The sequence below is a fragment of the Cnephaeus nilssonii genome (genome assembly GCF_951640355.1).
Source record: "Cnephaeus nilssonii genome assembly, chromosome: 7".
NCBI classification, from domain to species: Eukaryota; Metazoa; Chordata; class Mammalia; order Chiroptera; family Vespertilionidae; genus Cnephaeus; species Cnephaeus nilssonii.
Window position 1 is genome coordinate 60,573,950 of NC_137078.1, and position 14,855 is coordinate 60,588,804.

Here is a 14,855-nt window from a genome sequence, read left to right on the forward strand (position 1 = left end):
GAATGAGGCTGAAACATTTAACAGACAGCTTGTGGCTCACTCCTTCAGCTAGGGATTCCCAGCTTGGTACCAGACCTCCAAACAAACAGATAAGAGTCCCTTGTTTTAAAATGTCAGGAAATACCTGATCTGTCTTAATTGCATTTTGTAAATAATCTGAGAATGTATGGACTCTTAAGGCATGCCTGGCTGTAAGATGAGAGATAAGCATACAGACATTTTCTATTTGTATAACTAATGGAATATAAAACATGGGATTCCCCAAACAGAAAAGGTTTCAATATTGTTCAGAACTTGTCTGGTAACAACCCCACTCTCATCCCCTAAAAAAAAAAAAAAAGTTCTGAGGTTGAATTTCACTCTTGTAAACAAATTAAAAATTACAGGAAACGTCTGTCAGAAATCCTATCTAATAAAAGAGTAATATGCAAATTGACCATCACTCCAAGATAGAAGATGGCTGCCCCCATGTGGACACAAGATGGACACCACAAGATGGCCTGCAGGGGAGGGCAGTTGTGGGCAGTTAGAGGTGACAAGGCCTTCAAGGGAGGGCAGTTGGCGGGGACCAAGGCCTGCAGGGGAGGGCAGTTGGGGGGAACCAGGCCTACAGGGGAGGACAGTTGGGCAGAACCCAGGCCTACAGGGGAGGGCACTTGGGGGGACCAGGCCTGCAGGGGAGGGCAGTTGTGGGGGACCAGTACTGCAGGGGAGGGCAGTTGTGGGCGATCAAGCCAACAGGAAGGGCAGTTAGGGGTGACTGGACCAGCAGAGGAGGGCAGTTGGAGGAGACCAGGCCAGCAGGAGAGGGCAGTTGGGGGGACCAGGCCTGCAGGGGAGGGCAATTGAGGGGGACCAGGATAGCAGGGGAGGGCAGTTGGGGGGAACCAGGCCTACAGGGGAGGACAGTTGGGCAGAACCCAGGCCTACAGGGGAGGGCACTTGGGGGGACCAGGCCTGCAGGGGAGGGCAGTTGCGGGGGACCAGTACTGCAGGGGAGGGCAGTTGTGGGCGATCAAGCCAACAGGAAGGGCAGTTAGGGGTGACTGGACCAGCAGAGGAGGGCAGTTGGAGGAGACCAGGCCAGCAGGAGAGGGCAGTTGGGGGGACCAGGCCTGCAGGGGAGGGCAATTGAGGGGGACCAGGACAGCAGGGGAGGGCAGTTGGGGGGGACCAGGCCTGCAGGGGAGGGAAGTTTGGGGGGGCCAGGCCTGCAGGGGAGGGCAGTTAGGGGTGACCGGGCCAGCAGGGGAGGGCAGTTAGGGGTGACCAGGCCAGCAGGGGAGGGCAGTTAGGGGCTATCAGGCTGGCCGGGAAGCAGTTAGGCATCGATCAGGCTGGCAGGGGAGTGGCTAGGGGGTGATCAGGCTGGCAGGCAGAAGGGGTTAGGGGCAATCAGGCAGAGGCAGGCGAGCAGTTGGGAACCAGCAGTCCTGGACTGTGAGAGGAATGTCTGACTGTCTGGTGGGATTGGGCCTAAACGGGCAATCGGACATCCCTCAAGGGGTCCCAGATTGGAGAGGGTGCAGGCTGGACTGAGGGACCCCCCCCCCCCCCATGCACAAATTTCATGCACCGGGCCTCTAGTACATTTATAAATGGCTTTGTGTCGATCTATATGTAACTAGGTATTGTGGATGACAAAAGGTGCCACATACTGAACAAATGGTGGGCCTTATAAACTCAGAGATGTAAAGCAGTGTTCGGCAAACTCATTAGTCAACATAGTGGCAAACCGCGGCTCGCGAGCCGCATGTGGCTTGCGAGCAGCAGTTTGCTGACCACTGATCTAAAGTAACTACATAGGATTGTCCGAAAGGAAAACTTTCTAACTAAAAGGGAGTCATGGAAGGTAGTCTCATTCTAGTCCCGTATCTTCCCTGACAAAGTTTAATCTTTACCTTAACTGAGCCTGTCTATTGTATTTTTGCATTTATGATAACGTACCTTGGGAATGTCTGAGTAATTACCTTTTTCCAGGACCCCTCACTGCACAAGACCAGAGACCACAAAACCCCTCATTATTATTGTTATTGAGTTAATTGTTAACTATCCTGTACCCACCAAGTATAAAAGAAGTATGTGTCTATTCCTTTCACTTTTTATCCAAATCCAGAGGTTTTACCCCCTTTGCTTTCTCCCACCTCCCTAATCTATCACCAATGGATTTTATGTAATCCCTTAGCCTCCTCCTTTGATTGTAATGTATAAAATACGGTGCAAAACTGCCATTCTCTGGAGCATTTTCTCAATTCATTGAGATTTTGCTTCTCGGCAATTATTGTCAGTTTGCCTCAAGTAAACTCATAAAAATTCTCTACAGGTTTAAACGTTCCTTAGGTATTTATGTTGATGATATGGCCTGATGTGGAAGAAAGTGACATTCTTGGAAGCTGTGCCTACAGGCTAGGTAGGGTCTTTCCTAGGAAGGAATGTCTGTGCCTGGATCCTGGACCAGCCTCCCGCCTATAACCTCTGGTTCATGAGTAAGTTTTGGTGCTGGCTAAGATCGCTCATTCACATGAGTGTACTTTGACAATTCAACCCTTTGTGTTAACAAAGGGACATTATTTAATATACACAATTGAACAGGGAAAACAGCAAGTTTCAAGATATATGCATTACTGTCTCCTTTTCATAAAAAAATACACATATTTGTATTTGTGTTGGCTTTTAGACTCACAATCATAGTCAAGTTAAAAACAGTGATTACTTCTAGAAAGTAGAAGTAGGGATAGGGACATAAAAAATTAGACTTTTACTTTACAGATTTTAGTGCTATTTGAACTTTATTTTAAAAGCATGTATTAATTTTAAAGGGGACAAAAACATAATGGCTAAGATGGCATAATGAGAGAGCAAGACAGATTCATAGAAAGGTAACATAACCCAATAGGATAATTATATTGTAAGACACATGCATACAATAGCAGAGGTGTGTATGTATCATGTGCTAAGAGAAATCATAAAGGGAGAGTGACTAACTCTGCCTAGTTGATATAATTGTAATTAGCTAATCTACACTAATAAAAGAGAAACACGCAAATTGACCGTGCCTCCGCTACACCCACAAGCCATGCCCACCAGCCAATCAGGATCGAGTATGCAAATTAACCCAACCAAGATGGCTGCGGCCACAGAGCGAGCAGGAGGCTTGGGTTTCCCCGGCAATGGAGGAAGCCAAGCTTCCCGCCCACCCTGGCCTGCCCTGGCCTCCGCTCAAGGCTACAAAGTTTCAATTATAGAAGATAAATAAATCCCACATACCAGGGCCTCCACTTGGGTTGCCAGGGGCTGTGGCTGGCCTGCAAACCACCACAGGCCTCTCGCCCAAGCTACCCCACTCCCCAAGGGAACCCCTACCCTGATCCGGGACACCCTTCAGGGCAAACCAGCTGGCCCCCACCCATGCACCAGGCCTCTATCCCAGTGGTTGGCAAACTGCGGCTCATGAGCCACATGCGGCTTGCAAGCCACGGTTTGCCGCTCTGTTGACTAATGAGTTTGCCAACCACAGCTCTATCCTATCTAATAAAAGAGTAATATGCAAATTGACCATCACTCCAACACACAAGATGACTGCCTCCTGTGGTCAAAGATGGCTGCCCCCATGTGGACACAAGATGGCTGCCACAAGATGGCCAGCAGGAGACGGCAGTTGGGAGGGACCAGGCTTGCAAGGGAGGGCAGTTGTGGGCGAACAGGCCAGCAGGGGAGGGCAGTTGGGAGGGACCAGGCCTGCAAGGGAGGGCAGCTGGGGGAGATCAAGCCTGCAGGGGAAGGCAGTTAGGGGTGACCAGGCCAGCAGAGGAGGGAAGTTGGGGGCAACCGGGCCTGCAGGGAAGGGCAGTTGGGGGGGACCCAGGACTGCAGGAGAGAGCAGTTGGGGGGGGGGGACCTGGCCTGCAGGAGAGGGCAGTTAGGGGCAATCAGGCTGGCAGGGGAACAGTTAGGCATCAATCAGGCTGGCAGGGGAGTGGTTAGGGGTGATCAGGCAGAGGCAGGCGAGCAGTTGGGAGCTAGCAGTCCTGGATTATGGGAGGGATCCCAGATTGGAGAGGGTGCAGGCTGGGCTGAGGGACACCCCCGCCCCCATGAACAAATTTTGTGCACCGGGCCTCTAGTCCTAAATAATAAAAGACTAATATGCAAATAGACTGAATGGCGGAACAACTGAACAACCAGTTGCTATGATGTGTGCTGACCATCAGGGGGAGTGCGCAGAACATGGCGGGTGTTGGCCGAGGTGGGATGGTGGAGCAGGTGAGCGGGGGCACCAGACCAAGGCGGGGTGTTGATCACTGTCATCGGGACGAGCCTCTGGTGGTTACTGAAAATTCTTTGCTCCCACACGCTGCGGTCCCACCCAGTGCTCGCACACGCTGCCAGCACCTGGTGCCGGTCCCAATCGTTCGGCGCCATCAGTGGGTGCGAGCGGCGGCTGCTGGCCCCAATCGCCCCTGAGGGCTTCTCCACCTCCACCTGCTCCTGAGAGGCAATCAGGGCAGCAGCCACCACTCACACCCACTGATGGCGCTGGCCCCGCTCGCACCTGCTGCTGGCACTGGCCCCAATCACTCCATACCGTCAGAAGGTGCAAGAAAGGCTGGCGCCATCAGTGCATGGGAGCGGCGGCAGCAGGAGTGGGGCTGCCGGCAGAGAGGGGAGCGGGACTGCTGGCAAATAGGGGACTGGTGGCCGTGGCAGGAGGGGCCAGGCAGGGGAGCAGAGGATGGGCTGAGTCCCAACCCTGTGCCCACAGCAGCCTCGCAGCCCACAGTTCCTTTCAAGGTGCACAAATTCATGCACTGGGCCCCTAGTCCTATATAATAAAGGGCTAATTGCAAATCGACCAAATGGCGGAACAACCGGTCGCTATGAAAGGCACTGACCACAGGGGGCAGACGCTCAACACAGGAGCTGCTCCCTGGTGGTCAGTGCAATCCCACAGGGGGAGCACCGCTCAGCCAGAAGTCAGGTTCATGGCTGGCTGGCGAGCACAGCAGCAGTGGCGAAACCTCTCCTGCCTCCACAGCAATGCTAGGGATGTCCAACTGACGGCTTAGGCCTGCTCCCAGACTGCAAGAGAGCGCAGGCTGGACTGAGGAACCCTCTCCCCCTGGGTGCACGAATTTCGTGCACCAGGCCTCTAATTATTAATAATAGGAAAGGAGCAAAGGGAAGACCAGATATTATAGGCATGTCATTTAGGCAGCTTTGCCAGTAAGCTACAACCTTACACTCCCCAGGGGTTTAACAAAGGGGAGATAGATGCATACCCAGTAAAGTTGGGGTAACACAGGGAATGTGCTTGCTGTCAGTCACACCTGAGAACAAAGGACATTGGCCAGAATCGGCATGGCTACTGCAAGAGCAGGAAATTTGGGATATTTAATCTCCTGAACAAAGGAGTTCATGCTCTTGGCTCCTCTTGCTACTCTTGGGACTTGTGTGACTCTGGGATTGTGGGGCTCCGTTCACACACAATGGACTAATGGACTGAAACTAGCCTGAGGCTGTATTGGGCCTGTCTCCAACATGGAAAGGAAACTTTGGACACTGGCTTTGCTGCTAGCTCTACTGAAACCCCAGCTACACTTTTTCTATGACTGGACAAAGGGAAATGGAACTTTGAAAATCCAGGGATGGAATTCCACACAAATAAAAATTACCCATTCTCCCGTGTAAGTCTCAGAAAATTCTTTTTCTCTAGATACCATAAGGACTCCATCCCCAGCACCCGGGGCGGATAAGGACCCCTCACTTCATCCAATATCACAGGGAAGTTTGGGAATGCTGAAATGAGAATACATTAGAAACCTCTCCTAAAAGAAAAAGAATGGGGTATAAAAGAAGAGTAAACATTTCTCCTCTTTTGCCTAAGATAGTCTCAGATTACCTGGCATCATTATTAACAGTGCTCCATTTCACTCTGAAAGTGCCCCAGTTTGAATGACACAGGACTTCTCCATGTAAGTGGTTCTCAAATTTTAGCATGCAGCAGACTCTCCAGGAGGGCTTATTAAAACCCCCGCTGCTGGGGCCCACACCCAGGGTTTCTGACTTTGTGGGTCTGAGGGGAGGCCTGAGAATTTGGATTTCTAACAAAGTTTCCATGTGAAGCTGATGCTGCCAGCCTAGAGACCACAATTTGAAAACCACTGCATACAGGTATAAAAGTGCATGACTTTTTGTGAGAATAGAATGAGCCCTAAATGACCTAGTATACAATCTCTAAAAGTAGCAGAAAGGGCAAAAAAAAAGTAGTTGAGACCACGGTTACTGCAAGTGTGGACTGCAAATTGATGCCTGGCTACAGATAAGTACCAAAATTGGGAAACTATGCAATGTGGCCGAGTAATTTATATCTATTAAATTTAGTAAGAAAAAAACTTGACTTCCCTTGTACTTCTTTTTTTCATTTCATTTTTCTAATAGTTCACTTTTCTAATAATTAACTTTATAAAAATATCAGTCCTTGAAAGACTGGGTGGGGAAAACCCTGATCTTTCACCACTAATAGTTTGAGAAGCACTGGTTTAAATAGGACTACTTCGAGAGGGGCCTTGTAAATCATGCTAAGTAGACTGGTCTTTATCCTGTAAGAAACAGGAAGTAATTAAAGGCTTTTAAAGGAGGGAAGTATTGAGTCCACATTTCTATTTAAAAAGGTAATTCTGGTAATAGGATAGATTAGTGGTCTTCAAACTTTTTTAAACACACATTCCCATCAGTAAAAATATGTTGACCACTCACATTTTTTATAATTATAAACATATACTACTATATTTACATGTCATATGTGTTTTAAAACATATATAAAATAGAAACATTAAAAGGTAAAAACTAAAAAGCAAGGTTTTACTGTCACCTTCTTACCCTCCCAATGGATCCTCCTGCACATTTTGAAACCACAGTGGCCATGTCCCAATCCTGACTCATCCTATATAATAAAAGGGTAATATGCAAATTGACCCTAACGACAGAATGACCAGAACAACCACTGGACCAGTCACTATGAGGTGCACTGACCACCTCTTGGTTCCTTTCCCCAGCCAGCGGGCTCCAATCACCTGATGGCCACCCACAGCAGGGGCGGGGCCGGCAAGCAGGCGGGAACAGCTAACCTCTCGGTCCATTTCCCCAGCCGTCAGGCACTGATCACCCAATGGTGAACGGGGAACCGGGGGTAGGGGGTGGCGGGGCTGGCTGTGGACAGCTGGGGAAGATGGCCCTGATCGCAGGCCAGGCCTAGGGACTGTACCTGCGCACGAATTTCATGCACCGGGCCTCTAGTAGTTAATAAAGGCTAACCTATGTCCTCAAAGCAGGTCTGGAAAATTACTACAATCTCGTGGTATTGAGTTAAATCTAGGAAAGGGGACTAAAACCTTAAGATTATATGAGGACAGAAGGAAGAAATGTAGCTACAACTGAACATCCAGCAAGCAGCACTCAGATCTCACTCATGTCGTAGTCATAGGAAATCTTTAGCCAAACAACTTTGACCTTGTGAGGTCTGATCAAATAATTGAATTGATACCCCCTGCCCTGGGAACTGACCTTTAGCTCAAACCACATTCCACTTGCTAAGACCATTATCTTTCCCCTCCGGACTTTCCCAGGATCTGGACTCACCCAGAGAGTTCCCCACCAAAAAAGCCCACCTAGAGTTCTTTAAAATCTCTGACTCCCCCGTCCCTGAGTGCTGGCACCATTTTGGAGCTCAGCCCATCTGGGTTTCCAGATGACCTAATAAATTTATAATGCCTTACCACGTTTGGCCTCCTGCGTTCCTGCTTTGTTGACCCTAACAGACCTATTTGGCTAGGCTTGAGAAACCAACAGTGCTTATAGTAAGAAATTTCAAATTTGCTTAAACATGGCAAAGCTGACTCTAACTTGTCACAGATAGGCTACCTACAATAGTCATAATCTAAACATTAAAATGCCACTGTCTTCATAGTTGTACAGCCTCCAGAGAATATGTGGTTCATTAAGCTCAGCAGCTTCTATTCCGTATTGATCAAGAGAGTTTGTACCATGAATTTTTCATGTCTGGTTCACTGTAGGATTTGACTGAAAGAAATTATTATAATATTGTGGCTTTTTTAAAAAAAAAGTACCCAGCCCTTAGCCATTACCAATTAATTGAATATTTGGGGGGAAAAAAAGAAAGCTGATGCATAGATAAAATTTAATGTGATTTAAATTTCTAAGTGGAGGAAACTATTGAAAAGATTTATTAACCTCCTCAGTTCAAGAATTTAAAGCAAGTACCCTGAGAAACACACTTTTTAGACTCCCAATAGCAGACAAGAATGTAACTCCCCAAGATCTTTTATACTTCTATCTCGAACTTAACAAGACATCTTATGCCAAGCATGTCAAACTCAAAGGCTAACACAGGCCAAATAAACAAGGCATGTGGCCCGTGTTTGACATGCTTGCCTTATGCTTTTATCTTTAAAATTTGGGAGAAAAAGATAACTGGCTATTTGAGAAAGTACAAGTATTCAGCCTCTAACGGCAGATGGGAATTGGGCTGACCACAATTAGATTGCATATAACTCTGCAATGGGAATTCACCAGAGCTCAAGGGAGCCAGGGATTTTGAACAAACTAAAAACTATTAAATGTAAATAAAGTCATGATTTCAAAAGATACTCAAAAATGGAAGTTTACCAACAACTTTGAGTTTCTAAATGCTTCCTTTGGAGTGCAAAGCTCAGGTTGTGTCTAATCATCATGCCACTGTCCTCAAAGCTCAACATTAAATGAAAAACAAACTCTCTTAGCCAAAGAGAAATGGTGGCTCTTCACTTTAACTACAAATAAACACAACCGATGCCACACTCATGCAGATTCAAGACAGATATCCTAGCCTGTGTCCCTACCACGTGATAAGGCCTTTTCTGAACCTCTTGGATATAAAATTATACTGTTTTTGGCTGCTACCAAAACACTATACTGTATTCCTGGACTTTCAGAAACATATAAATTCCAGAACGATTCTGTTATTTTGGGGCCATATGCTTAAGCCATACACAATTTTTAAGTCCACTTAATGACGGATATTCAGGATATGTTGAAATTGAAGCAGAAAGATACCATGTTACACTGGAAATCAGGACTGAAAATTGAGTCAGTTCTTTAGAAGAGTTCAGTTGGCTAAATACTAATTTTCTCATTGAACTATTCAAAGTTAATCAATGCATATCAATATTCTGCCTATAACTTGCCACTTTGAATGAACTAAGTGAAACTGTTTTTATCATGTGCTTTTGTATTCCTATTGGTGGCAATTTTCTCCAATGATTGACAAAAAAATAATAATACGGACAATTTTCACACACATGAACTTCTGATCATGAAGCCAGTCCCTCATTGAAAAGACCAACGAATTCATAATCTTCACTAATGATTAGTTTCCACCTCAAATATTCTGTTCAATTCTCCCACACCACATACTGTGTGCCCTTAACTTATCTACAGAAATATGGTCATGTCATTTTGGGCATGCTTGTAATACTCAAAACAATCCTAGAAAATTGTGAAATAGGCCAAACTAGGCTTTAGATACTCTTCTCATCAATGTTCACCCTCCTTCCTCCTCCTGGCCTTCCCCCCGCCCCCCCCCCCAAAAAAAAAAAAAAAAGATTTTATCTGTCACTAAACCAAGGAACTAGTTTTCTGGTGCCTATAATGCACAATACAAAGTCACTGTGTACAACATCTAATTTATCTTCTGAACAATGTATTATCATCTCCATTCTGAAAATGCAGAAAACTTCCTACAATTTCCAAAAACCAGGGGGAACGTACTTTGAAAGAGGTAATAACAGAGAAATACAGCAGAGATGTCACTGATGGGAGTAAATTTCACCTTGGGAGAGAGGGAAGGTCAACTGTTATTGACTTTTTCAGCAGATAACTACTTTAAAAGTGAGAATCAGAGAGTTCAAGTTTTCAATACAAACAGAAGGTTTGTCAACCTGATGTTCAACATCCACTTAACTCAACCCCTTCCTACCATACTCTGTCCTGGAGCTTCAGTAGAAGCTCCAGAAAATAATTCCAAAGGAAACCTTCTTTCTCAAGACAGAAGCCCTACCCAGTCCCTATTATCAAAGCTACACCCATGAATTAGAGACTAAAGCTAAATGAAAACTGGCCTTTACCTGAAGGGCTTCAAACCAGGACCTGTACACCAACCAGGCAAGGTGCACAGAGCACCAAAGCAAAGGACAAGACTTTGGTTTTGTTTGTTTGTGGGGTTTTTTTTAGAAGTAAGACCAACATTGGAGAATGATTATCGCACAGAGATTTCACTAACTTTTTTTTAAAATCATAAGGCAGTTTGATAAATGAGTACAATCAATATGGAGAGAATTCAAATCTGAAATTCTTAAAATGCACACTGTCTTTGTTTACAATAGTATTGTTTGGCAGGTACTAAACTATATAACTGGTAATTATATTGTCTAGTTATCCTTCAGCAATTTGCCTTTTTAGCTCAACTTTATATTTTTAAAGATTTTGTCATGATGATATATACAGCTCCTCTTCATTCATTGTAATTACTAAATAGTTTTCCGCTATAGGAATACATGATTTATTCATCCAATTTCCTGTTGGTGGGCATTTAGACTGTTTCCTATTGACCGCTAACACAAAAACAGGATTAGAACTAAATATCTATTTCAAGAATCAATTTTTTTCTCGTTTACCCAAAACAGTTCTTGAAATATGGGAGACTGGATAGCCTATAAGCTCAGAAATCATAGAGACCTGGAATCTACTCTTGAAACTAGCTCTGTGGTTCTTGTGGCCAATTGTTTAAATCTCCCTACGCCTCAATTTCCTCATTTGTAAAATAGAGTTAATGAAAATTACTAAATATTTACAGTTGAAAGGACTAAATAAGACAGTATAAAGCATTTGGCCTGGTACACAATACACATTCTATAAATGGTAGCTACTATTATTATTAACATCTCTTTATAATCAAAATTATTGAAGTTATTTTGGGGCCTTCATAAAAGCTAATAAATTATTTTACTTTTTTAAAAATTGATTTTACAGAGGGAAGGAGGAAGGGAGAAAAGGTGGGAGGAAGAGAGAGAGAGGGAGAGAGAGAGACATAGATGTGAGAGAGATACATGGCTCAGTTGCCTCCCATAGGTACCCTACCGGGATTGAACCTGAAACTAGGTATGGACCTTGACCGGGAATGGAACCCACAACCTTCCAGTCACACTAGCCAGGGTAATAATTAAATCATTTTAGCTAAGATTTGGCTCTGTAATCAATAATGATTTTTGACAGAAGACTAAGCAGCAAAAAATTTCACCAATGCAATGAATACAAGGGAGGGGGGCATAGGGAGGCCTATAACGTGGGAGTTTTAAAAAATCAGTTTATAAATAGGAATGTAAGTGCCCGAGTAAACTAAAATCTCTTAAGGATAAACATACTCATACTGAATCCTAACCCAGTGCTATTCAATGCAAAAATAATGTGAGCCACATTACAAATTATCTCATAGCCACATGAAAAAGAAACAAGTAAAATGAATTTTAATAATATATTTTATGTAACCCAAGCTATACAAATTACATTTCAATATATGTAAATAATATTAAAAATAATTAGGTGCTTTAGACTTTTTTTTTTACACTAAATCTTCAAAACCTGATGTGTATTTTACATTGATGGCACATCTCAATCCCACTGAGGCCTATTGCAAGTGCCTAATAGACAGTCACACGTACAAGGAGCTGGCCCTGTCGACAGTGCCGTTTTAACCTATGCCTTTTCAGAAAGATCCCTGTACAGTGTTTTTAGCAAAGACTTTTATTGGCTAATATGACCTCTATTCCTTTTATCAAAATAACTATCAGAGTGAGACACTCACAAACTTGAGTTCTTCTCAATAAAAATAACACAACTCCATAATTTCATCAAAATTAAACACCCTAGTGGCGAAGCAAAACGTGGGAGAATAGTCGCTTATAGTTTACAAGACATATTCTTTCGTTTCATTTCAACCTCCCCAAAACTCAGTGAGGTGGATCATTTACAAATGGGAAAACAGAAGACCAGAGTCAAGTGACTTGCCAAGCGTTATACTGGTAAGGGGACCCAATTCCATTCCCCAAACTCCACAGGCTGCACAGCTGTACAAACGCAAAACATAAGTGGGCTCTACTTCTTCAGCAAAGATCTCCCCCATGACTGAAGAAAGGGTTTTGACAGGCTCTAAATCTCTCTCCATTTGCACAAGAATCTAAAGTCAGAGCTTTAAAAAAGGCATTCAAATCTAAACAAAAAACACGTGAGCGTGAAAAAAAAACACACACACAAAAAACACACAACACACATAGCAATGGTCAGTCCAGCAATCCCAAATGTTATGGTGGAACAGCCCTGTTTCTCAAAAAAATGTACTCTACTACCAAGGTGGGCAAAGTCTTAAGTAAACCAATTAAACCCCATTTTGACTTCCCCAACCTAATGCTTTTTTGTTAAACTTTAACAAAGCAAGTACATTCAAACTGCTTAGTTATTTAGCTTAAGGATAATTATTAAATGCTTTTAAGTAAAAATGCAATTACAAGGATTACTGAATTCTGAACCACTGTCTCACATCACAGGGTTCTAAAAGTGAACTCACTACAGGAAAATTACAGATTTTTCCTTTTAAGAATACTCACTGAAAGACCATATACCATAATTTTATTAGTGGTTATTTTCAATGGTAGGTGGGATTTTTGTGTGCTTTTAGTTCCTTTTCTGAAAATTCTCTCCAATTTTTCTGCAATGAATCTATGTTAGCTTTACGGTTATAAAAATATTAATATATGACTTCAACTTATTAAGGCATCCTTAAACACAGATGAGGGCTTAAAACAATTTCTTTTCAACTTTAAGCAAAGCTATTATTCTGCTCATCTTATGGGACCTTTAATAGGATCTCAATTAACAAGGGCAAATTCCTTCAGAACTCAGTTTACAAATTCTACCCATAAAGTACCTTCCAGCTACGCTATTAACTTTCCAATTATTTTAAATTTCTGATAATCCTCATAAAGGCCATTAGGGCCTAGAAACATGAAGCTCATTTTAGCTAAAAGTCACGATCTCGCCTAACTTTTTCCTGACGGGGCACATGAACGCATTTGAGTTTTTACTCCCAACTCCTCCCTGGCTTTCCTTTAAAAAAAAGATGTGTGCAAATGAATTGGTAGCCAATAGGGGCTTAGACAGCCTAGAATGTGCTCCGAACACCCATCCTGGGTGTTAACTGACTTCTTTCTCTTCTAGCTCTCCGGAAGGCTTCTTCATTCATTTACCAAACACTTGCGTGTTGTGCACCTATCCAAGGCCACACTCCAAAAGCAGCCGAGAAGCACCCCGGAGAAATAAGGCCTGAAAGGCGCACCCTCTCAATCGCGAAGACAAACGAGTCAACAACGAATTCCAATCCCAAGTGACAAGAGCCATCTGGAGCTGTGACAAAGTGCCAAGGGAACACTCCAGGGGGGGGAGTAATCGGCCCGCTAGGTGTGCCGGGGCCCGGGGAGCTGGGGAGGGGGCGGGGAAGGATCTGACAATAAGCGGGCCTTAAAGCAGGAATCCAGCAATTTACCCCAAAGGCTGGAGGCCAGAGCGCTTTCCGCCAGGTCCTCCCCGTCCGTAACGTGAGGCTAGCAGAGCCCAGGCCGGATCGCCGGCCTGGGAACTCGGCTACGCGACCACCAGGCGCCCAGACAGGAGCCAAGTCGCCCCCGCGCTGGAGTCTGGGCACCCCTCCTGGTCCGGGCCCCCGAGGCAGGCCACCACCTGTTCCCTTTCCCCGTCGTCGCTGGTGGAGGGAAGATTCCGCCCGGCTCTGGGGGCACCGCGCAGGCACCGATCTGGGTGCACAATTGGATCCCTGCCACTCCCGGAAAGAAGTGGCCGAGATTTGAGGGCCGCCAGGGCCTGCCGAGGCGGGCGGGTCAGCGGCGGGCGGCCTGGGCAAGCCCTGGCCCGGGGGGGGGCGGGGGGGGGGGGCGGGGGCCGCGGTGGGGTCACCCGGGCCGACTCGGGAGGACCGCGCCCCGCACCCTCCGCGGGCCCGGCCAGCCCCGCGGCGCCCTCCGTCTCCCGTGCCAGCTCCTCCGGGAGGCGGGCAGAGGGCGCGCGGGCAGCAGGGGGCGGGCGGCTCCCAGGAGGGGCCCCCGGCCGATCTGGAGGCGCAGGGACCCCGCGCGCCCACGCAGCCGGGACCCCAGATTTACCTGGTCCGGCTGAGACGCGGGTGGGAGCCGAGCGGGCGGACGAGCAGGCGGGCGCGGCGTCGGCCCTCCCTCACCTGGGCGGAAGTGAGAGCCAGGGCGACCGCCTCACCTGCGGGCCCTCCCCTCCCCGACCTCCCCGCCCAGGGCGGGGCGCCGGGGTGGCGCTGGCCGGGGAGCCCCGGGCGGCGGGAGGCCGGCTCTGGGGAGGGGGCGCTTGGCTTCTCTGCTTTCTGCAGGTAAAGTTCGATGGACGAGGGAGGCCCAAAGGGTCTGAGGAAGGTGGGGTCTGGGGCCCAGTGGGCAGAGGAGACGCCAAGAGCTGGGGGCTGCAGGCACTAAGGGACTGGGGAGGTCGCAGGACTGGTGTCCCAGGAGGGCTGAGCCGAAGGGAGACCCAAGATCCAGGAGCTTCAAGGAGGACATTGGGGAAAGGATCTGGTAAAATGCGCCTAGTCCCTCGTGTTCCCTTTCCTTTCGCGTTCTATCATCCCTCCCTGGGTTTTCTATATCCATGGACCCAATATAACATTCTAAGTGTAACGGGGTTATTTCCGCACACCCATTTAGTTG

General features: G+C 46.4%; 1 protein-coding gene across 5 annotated transcripts in view; it reads right to left on the bottom strand.

Annotated features, from left to right (window-relative positions):
- Window positions 1–14,430, bottom strand: part of PATJ (PATJ crumbs cell polarity complex component) — a 313,058-nt gene extending 298,628 nt beyond the window's left edge. For 3 of the 5 annotated variants that reach the window (XM_079776630.1, XM_079776631.1, XM_079776632.1), the window contains exon 1: window positions 14,286–14,429. The gene's annotated coding sequence lies outside the window, so the exon portion shown is untranslated. Of the gene's footprint in view, window positions 1–13,651; window positions 14,202–14,285 lie in introns of those variants that run through there. The other 2 variants (XM_079776628.1, XM_079776629.1) reach the window with 2 other exon arrangements.
- Window positions 14,431–14,855: the final 425 nt, after the last annotated feature.